Raw genomic sequence first — 8,572 nt, 5'->3', positions numbered from 1 at the left:
AGAAGGCGGCTCACCGCCGGGATGGTGCGGGACGCTCCACATACCGATGAAGGGGGATTATGACATTGCCTGGAAGAGCGATGGTTTCAGTTAAAAATCTTGGGTAATGGCTTTTAGGAGTGTGATATATAGCTGACCTATGGCAGCGACACGCAAAACCCACTCCCCGGCGATTCGATCAAAGGAAGCGGTAGTGCCTGCGCAAAGCAGCGCTATCTAAGGATTTGGTTGATTTACTGCCTGCCTCTTCTCCGTTTCTTTCGGTCGGGTCGTGTGCTGATACCACCGAATGGGCGTCTCGTCTTACAGGATCACTCTCCGGGCTGATTTATCATGAGACTCAGAAACGTGGCGATTGCGTGTGTGTGTGTGTGTGTGTGTGGGGGGGGGGGAGGGGGTTCAGGGTATAACGGTTCCTCCTCATGCCTGGGCGGGGGGCGGGGTGGGGGGTGGCAAAGTTTGTATGTAAACTGGCCCCACGGGAGTGTGATGGCACAGAGACTAACCAGAGACTAAGAATCTTTCTGAATGGAGGACGGATGGTTGCACTTGGACACTTGAACTGCATCTACCTGTTAAGCAATTAATCAAGCAAAATATATTCCAAAGTATATAAGATACTAAAGAACTTGACAAATTAATAATTTGGGTACATTTAGTATTGTTCCAAGTAAATCATTAAAATTAAAAGTGAAAGATTTCAATAAGATACAACAAAATGTAATTATTTTATGTTTTAAGAAAAAAAATTGAATCATTAAAATATTTATTTTTAATAACCTGTAGGTTAATTTTAAGAGTAACAGATTTAATAGCTTAGAATACATGTTGTAAATTGAACTTGGCCAATTCCCATGAGAAATTACTGCTCCTAATATAAGTGTGAACTTAAACAGCAATATAACAATGTAGACCATCAGCCAAAGCCAAATCCTTTAATTACCCCTTTTGATTAAGCGGTTAGATTTGTGGGAGGATATATTAATTCGTAGCAATCTAAAACAATGTTTTATTCGTATATTATTCATGGTCTTGAAAATATAGCTTTGAAAATGTTAACCTTTACAAATTTAAGGGCGTTGAACTATTTCCTGCATTTACTTGTTCATAATACATAGTCACCTGTTCGAAAATAAAACGTTTTCCACAAGAACGTGCGACATCGTCAAGTTGCGGTACCTACTTTCTGTATAGTTGCCAACTACAGTTTCAAACTTTCGCCGTAAGATGGCGCTGCATGCCAGTCAATACGCTACAGTACGGCAATACAAGCAGAGCAGGGATACCGAGCTCATTTCCTGGTCGGGCGCGTCTCTGCGGGTTTCTGATGCTTCCTACTATTTTCATTTAAAAAAATGATCGACATTCGTGTATTAGGAAAATAATAGAATGCAATTGAATGCATATTAATTCATATGGCTTGAAATTATTTCATTTTTAGAAGCGGGCATTGGGAGTAATTTAGTAGAACTGTTTTTATGTAGTTTGTTAAACTATATATGTAGTGGTTAGTCTACAGGTCCAATGGCCAAACTGACATTCCCAAAGCCATTTAAAACAGTATGCCAACTTTGAAAAGTTTCTGATTATACGTACATAAATTCCATTGTTGAGCTAGTGGTTATTATATATGATTAGTCCCACTAGTGGGTGAAAGAAGGACTTAAAGCATGTTGTACCGCATATAGACGAAACAAAGATAATGTAAAGCTTTTTGTGCGCACTTATTTTATGTAGTGGGATAAAATATTAAGCCAAGAAGCTTTCAAAGTTTCGCGCGCAGCCCTTTGTACTGCGGGTTACGTGACCGGCACGAGGGGACGGGGCCGCGCGCTGTGAAGAATGCACTAGGACCTGGTAAGTCGAGGTTACATTCCTGAAATATTCTCAGTCCTACGGAGCAGCTGATAAGCCCAGCGTTCCGTGCTTAAACTGCTGGGAATCTAACTGCAATAAATGCCTTGGGCTTGAGCAGAGCCCGCTGGTTTATTGGATATGAGCAATACTAAACAATCCATAAGATAAGTTCAAATTCTATCTGTATGCTCTATTGCAGCGATAGTTCGTGTGGAAACATGGCCTGTTAAATTTGTATATAAGAATTACTCAGCCTCCTGAAAAGATGAATTTGTATCTCTACAGGGAAATGTTCTGATGAATATCTGGTATCTGTGATATAATTTATATGAATATTATTTTAAAAGAACAATATAAACATGGTCAGGTTTCAGCACTTTATGCGGCTGACATATGTGGAGTGCAGCCCTATTCATAGCCTAGAGACTTCATGACATCACTGAAGTCTGTCTTACTCATTGGTTGATCCGCTGATTCATGTCTAAGTGATGTGGAGCAAGAGATTCAAGTGCAGCAGGCAACCTGGCCCTTTGGCTCCCGGCTTCCTGACTACTAATCTCTCTCTATTTTGCTACATCATCCTCTTCACAGGAGAAAGAGGCTCAAATGAACTGCTCCGACCTTGAGTCTCAACCATATTTTGAACCAAAACAAATGAAGTCAAATTTAAAGGTAGTGCAGAGTGAAGAGAACAATCTTGTAAAAGCGACACAACGAAGCCCAGGAAGGTGAGAACAGAGGAGATCCCGCCGGCAGACGGGCCGCGAGAGTGCGACCGGTTCTGGCCAGCGACAGGCAGCCTCCGCTCCACAGCCATGAAACAGTCATCACTGCTTTGGACTGCAAATAGGCAGCTTCTCCAAACCCTAACCCTGCCTGCCAAGTACCAACAGAGCAAGGGAAAGGGCAGCCAGCCCCCCCTGAAAGCCCCCGCCACGACGCCTTCGCTAGCTAAGTCCCCTCCCCGACGAGGACAGCCTCCTGCCTGTTTGCATCTGCAGAGCCATGAGGATGTGTGCTCTTCATTTGTCACAGCAAGTTAGGGGACACGTTTGTCCTGCTGATAAAGGTTGGAGTTGGGGTGCATAAACACATTCTGCCTGGGAACAGGAAACCTGTGAGGCGGACAGATATTGACATTTATTGACGGGCTGCAGGTTGTAAACCCCTGAATCTTCAGGTCCCAGCTGGACGGGACAAGGTCTTATCATGATAAAGGTTCAGGAAGCTGGAGAGGAACCTGATTAGCCCAAGCGATATGTCTGACCCCCTCCCCCTCACAAACGAAAGGTTTTCTGCTGTGTAATGCTCCCCCCGCTCCACACACACTAGACTCAGACCACCTATCCTGGTTCACAGTTCACACCAGGTCATGGCCCTAACCATCTCAGCCTCTGCGCAGCAGGTGATGGCCCTGGTATGGGCTCAGGGCTCAGGGCTCAGGGCTCCCCAACACCAAAATCAAGCCTAATACCACTTTTCACCTGATGTGGCAGAAAGCAGCTGTGAAAATTTTGCATCATCTCAGCCATTACAGCATTAAGAGGCTCTTCTGTGCACTTGGACCTGGAGGAACGTCAGTGACATGCACACCGGCCTGGTTCTGGTGCCAGGCCCAAACAGACGGCTCCTTCAGGTAGGATGCGGCTCGCTCCCCCTGTCCGCCTCGCTGCGTTCGCCGCCCCACGGCATCGGCGTGGAGACAAACCTGTTGTCCATCCCTTTAAGCCGGCCCAGCTCAGCCTCGATTCTGTTAAGCAGAAGCTTCACAATCCGGCAAAGCCTGATGACCCGTCTGTAAAAGATGGTGCCGCCCGGCTGATATCCGCAGCCACCGGGGACTGTACCGGTCATGGGTGCCTGGACCGGGAGTCGGGCCCTGCTGGACGCTGCTGGTGCAGGAGCCCAGGGGAATCCCTGGCGGGGACTGCGCTCGCCACAACTGCGCTCGCCACAACTGCGCTCGCCCCAACTGCGCTCGCCCCAACTGCGCTCTCCACAACTGCGCTCGCCACAACTGCGCTCGCCCCAACTGCGCTCTCCAGAACTGAGCTCTCCACAACTGCGCTCGCCCCAACTGCGCTCGCCCCAACTGCGCTCGCCACAACTGCGCTCTCCACAACTGCGCTAACAGCACCTTCAGCTGATTCCCGGTGCATGAAATGAATCTGACCCCTGCTGTCCAGCTTGGGGGCGCCGGTTTAGCAGGTATTACAGAAGCCTTTAAATCACTGGGGGAGGGGGGGGGGGTTTAAAGCTCCTTCAATTAAAGGAACAATTGGCTTAATCATGCAGCTAAGAGCTAAGCAGGGAAAGAGCCTGAAGGACCAGTGGAGAAGATGTGGGGTGGGGGGGGGGGGGGGTAGGTTGTCCCTAAAAGTGCCCTGAAAGTGTTGTCAGCATCAGGGCCAGCAGTTCCCTGCATGCCTTTCTGCAGGCCTTTGGCTCTCTCTCTGCAGGCCTTCGGCTCTCTCTCTGCAGGCCTTCGGCTATCCTTCTCATAGGGGCTCCTTCTCCAGAGCAGCGGCAGCAAAAAGAGCAGGTGTCTATGGGCAAAAGTGCATGTCGCCCTGGCTACGAGTTTTGGCCGAGTGGCAAAGAAAATACTCCATGCCCATGGCACATGTACCGCAGCACTTAGGACCAGCGTGAAAAATCTGGAACAGACTGTAAAAATGTAAAAAATATTAAAACGTCCTTTAAGAGTCCCACATTTTCCATTATTTCTGGCTTTTTTTTTTAATCAGACACCTGGCATTTCTGAACATTGTAAGTAACTCCTTCACGTATGGGAGAGGGATTCTTGGGCAGGTGGTGTCTGGGAAGTGGGCGGGGTGTTATGATGTCAAAAGAGTTTCCCGTCCATTAATGGGTGTAGCGGGATGTGCTGGAAACCAGTACTTTCTCAGCGACCCTCAAGGGACCACAGCTGTTTATGGAGGAGGTCCCCATCCAAGTCTATCCCAGAAGGGGCTCATTTCCAGGTTCACCGTGAACAGACCCCGCCTACTGGCAAGGCTCAGCCTGTGTCATGTGATGAAGAATTACAAAGACTCCATCAGCAGTGGGTAAGTCGCTTGCTATCACCTCTGAGAAGCGCTGTGTCATTCTGCGGGCCAGTTCTACTCAGTCAGTGGCCTTGTGACACTGACCAGATATAGCGCCGTGCATTATGGATTGGATCATCCTCTAATTTTATTTTCCATTTTTTTTCTTTTTGCTGGATTAGAGTCCAACACAGTTCATCTCCTTGTCTAGCCATGTAAGTGAGGAAAACGTGAAAAGGTCACCAGAGAACATCTCCTCGAACATGGAAGACTTCCTGTCCCCCATGGGCCCTGACTGACTGAGACGGACGCTTCCTGTCCCCCATGGACCCTGACTGACTGAGACGGACGCTTCCTGTCCCCCATGGACCCTGACTGACTGAGACGGACGCTTCCTGTCCCCCATGGGCCCTGACTGACTGAGACGGACGCTTCCTGTCCCCCATGGACCCTGACTGACTGAGACGGACGCTTCCTGTCCCCCATGGACCCTGACTGACTGAGACGGACGCTTCCTGTCCCCCATGGACCCTGACTGACTGAGACGGACGCTTCCTGTCCCCCATGGACCCTGACTGACTGAGACGGACGCTTCCTGTCCCCCATGGACCCTGACTGACTGAGACGGACGCTTCCTGTCCCCCATGGACCCTGACTGACTGAGACGGACGCTTCCTGTCCCCCACGCCATGCTGGTCTTTTCAGCACGTCTCCCTGGCTCTGCTTCTGTCTTGCTCCTCAAGGATACATTAGATAATGTGGAAACTTGGCTCTGACCTCTCTCTCTCTCTCTCTCTCTCTCTCTCCACCGAGCGCGCTCTTGTCACTTCTCGTCTCATTTGAGCTTAATTTACGAGGAAAATAACCAACGTGAGTGAGAGCCCAGGGAGTGTTCAGCAAGCGGGGTAAGCCAGCGAACTGGCTCGTCTCCATTAACACGTATAACAAGCTCCATGGCTAATTCCAGTGGGACAGCTCTGACTGTTAGCGCGCGGGCTAACGCTATCCAATAGGCCGAGAACTCTGATAAAAACCGACCGGTTTAGCCGCTGGATTCCGGGGAGCAAATAAAATGCTTAAGGTGGCCCCACTGTGTACCTAAGGACTGGTGTCACCTGTGTCCCCTGGGCTATACCTAAAAAGAGCAGTGACGCCCCAAGACCATGTACTGTGTATAGGATTGTAGTAACTAAGTGGGATGGGGGGGGGGGGGGGGGAGTTTGCGTACTTAATACTTAATTTGGTTTTTATTCATCATGGTGTAGCTAATTGATGGACCTGTCCTGCCCCCCCCCCGTTTTGTAGGCATGCATAGTGAAGCTGTTGTCCCAAGCAATGCCTGGAGGGGGAGACGTCCTGTGTGACAGTGATACTCCTTCCTCACTGGAACTCACGACAGTGGGGGGCATTAAGGGTAAGAAGCTTAAACTAGCACCGGAGGCTTGATGGTTCAAATCCCAGGTGTGAAATGTCTGCTATACCTTTGGTGAAAAAGACCCTTAATATCCAGTGTATTAAAAACAGTGAGAGGTCTGTAAATCTGTTGTGGGTGACCACCCCCTGTAAGTAATGCGGTCTCGTAGAGAAACTGGGGGGGTGAGTCAGCGGCTGCCACACCTGGAGCTGCCTGTAGAGGGCAGTGTCCGCTCTCTACTCTGCGCTCAGGCACAGGTGAGCGATTGCTTCACCCCACTTGGGATGGGGCCTGGTGGCTGGACGCGAGTCCCTGCCTGCAGCACCTTTTACATACTTTCTGCCCATCTCCATGCCACAGGTTCTTGTTAATGGGGGCCAGCACAGGCAGACAGGTTGTGAAAGCCCTCCCCAAAGTGCTGGGCCCCCACCTTTAAGGGACACTAATGCAGGGCTTAAGCCCCAGTGTAAACAGGACTCCCTACATGAAAGTCGCGGTCCGGCCGCTTAAGCGGCCATTGCCCATTCCGAGGCCTAATGGCTCTGTTTTATTTTGTTGTTTAAACGTTTGGATTGCGTTATATTAACAGAGCAATCCACGTACCCCGTCTAAATGGAAGTGCGTCTCTGTTTTCTCCGAAGCAGCTGTTAAAATACTCTCTGTTCCACAAACTGCCTCCGGCTGCGGGAGCATCCCTTTTTCGTCGAGTAATTTACCGCCATCCCTAGAGCGCGGTTGGCGTGAGAATCACTTTGCGAAACATGTTAATCCTCCGGAGACACTGGGGAAAACCACGCCAGTTAATCCATCAGCAGGCCGAATCCAAATGATGTCAGGATCGACTGCTGGTGCCCTTGGGCTAATGTGCGCGCTCCCGTGAGGAGAGCTCCCGTGAGGAGAGATCCCGTGAGGAGAGCTCCCGTGAGGAGAGATCCCGTGAGGAGAGATCCCGTGAGGAGAGCTCCCGTGAGGAGAGCTCCCGTGAGGAGAGATCCCGTGAGGAGAGATCCCGTGAGGAGAGCTCCCGTGAGGAGAGATCCCGTGAGGATGCCAGTAAGTCCCTTCACTCTGCTTCGGATGGGAGCTGAAACGTGGAAGCTTGTTCCTGGGCGCCAACGCTACATGGTTTTCTTTCGGCAAGATGGGTGCCGCTGGAGTCTGTCTCAGCCAATCACCGCCTAACCTTTCCTCTAGCATATGGGCTCGATCCCAACGCTGCATTGCGGCCAAATCCGGCCACCGCACTGCAGACGTGGCCCCTGACCCCCCCCGATCTGCCCTGTCACCACGCCAACCGGCTTCTTCTCAGACGGTGGCCAGACTGACTACAGAATCTGGCATTGCCACGGCAACCACCAGGCTGTGCTAATCATACATTACTGTGAGACATGAGATAATGAGGCGTTTGCCATTTTGTTAATTGGCTTTCAAGGTAGAAATCTTTTCCACATGAATAGACAGGAGTTTTTCTCTGCAAAGCTCTCAGGGAACCGCACTGCTGCCAGCTGATATCACTGATATTAACGATACAAATACTACTGTTACTACTTCCATACTCTCCAGTACTATACCCCTTTAATGCTACTGTTACTACTTCCATACTCTCCAGTACTATACCCTTTTAATGTTACTGATATCAATGTCTGCTCAGTTCTTTTCCACTTATTTCAATTTATTGAAATGTCTTCAAAAGGACAAAAAGCGGATTTACTCCGTACTCTAAATTATAAGGATTTGTCTAGGAACTGCAGCTTAGAGAAGACAAACACTAGTGAAGAGCACAATATTCCCCCGGATTTACACAAGCTGCTTGCCAGTATAGGTTAAATTCCCCAGTAGCACTCTGTGGTCCCCTCAATGGGCAGTCACATCAGGAATTAAAGGTGAACTGGGGGGCAAACCAGTTACCCAATCACAATCACTGATCGTCGACCCTGAATGTTGCCTTTTCCTGAGTAACCCCCCCCCCCCACCACCCCACCTTGGGGTCGTGACCCTGCCTCAGACAAGGGGAGAGCGGACTGTCGGTGCTCAAACTGGACTCCATGGCTGCGTCTCTCAAACCCTTTAGCGCGGGATGGAAACTGTCTCCCAGAAGTCTTTGCTCTGGCTTGACAGGAAAGCAGAAGAAAATCACGTCGCAAACTAAACGTGTCGCCTGAACGTAGAGCTACTTCATTTGCAGGATAAAGGAGGGAAGCTCTCTGTAAAGCCAGCTCCGGTGTTAAGGACACAACAATGTCTCCTTCCCAGA

The sequence above is a fragment of the Paramormyrops kingsleyae genome, chromosome 9 (assembly GCF_048594095.1).
Source record: "Paramormyrops kingsleyae isolate MSU_618 chromosome 9, PKINGS_0.4, whole genome shotgun sequence".
In the NCBI taxonomy this organism is placed as follows: Eukaryota; Metazoa; Chordata; class Actinopteri; order Osteoglossiformes; family Mormyridae; genus Paramormyrops; species Paramormyrops kingsleyae.
The sequence above is the reverse complement of the archived record's forward strand: the minus strand, read 5'-3'. Positions refer to the sequence as shown.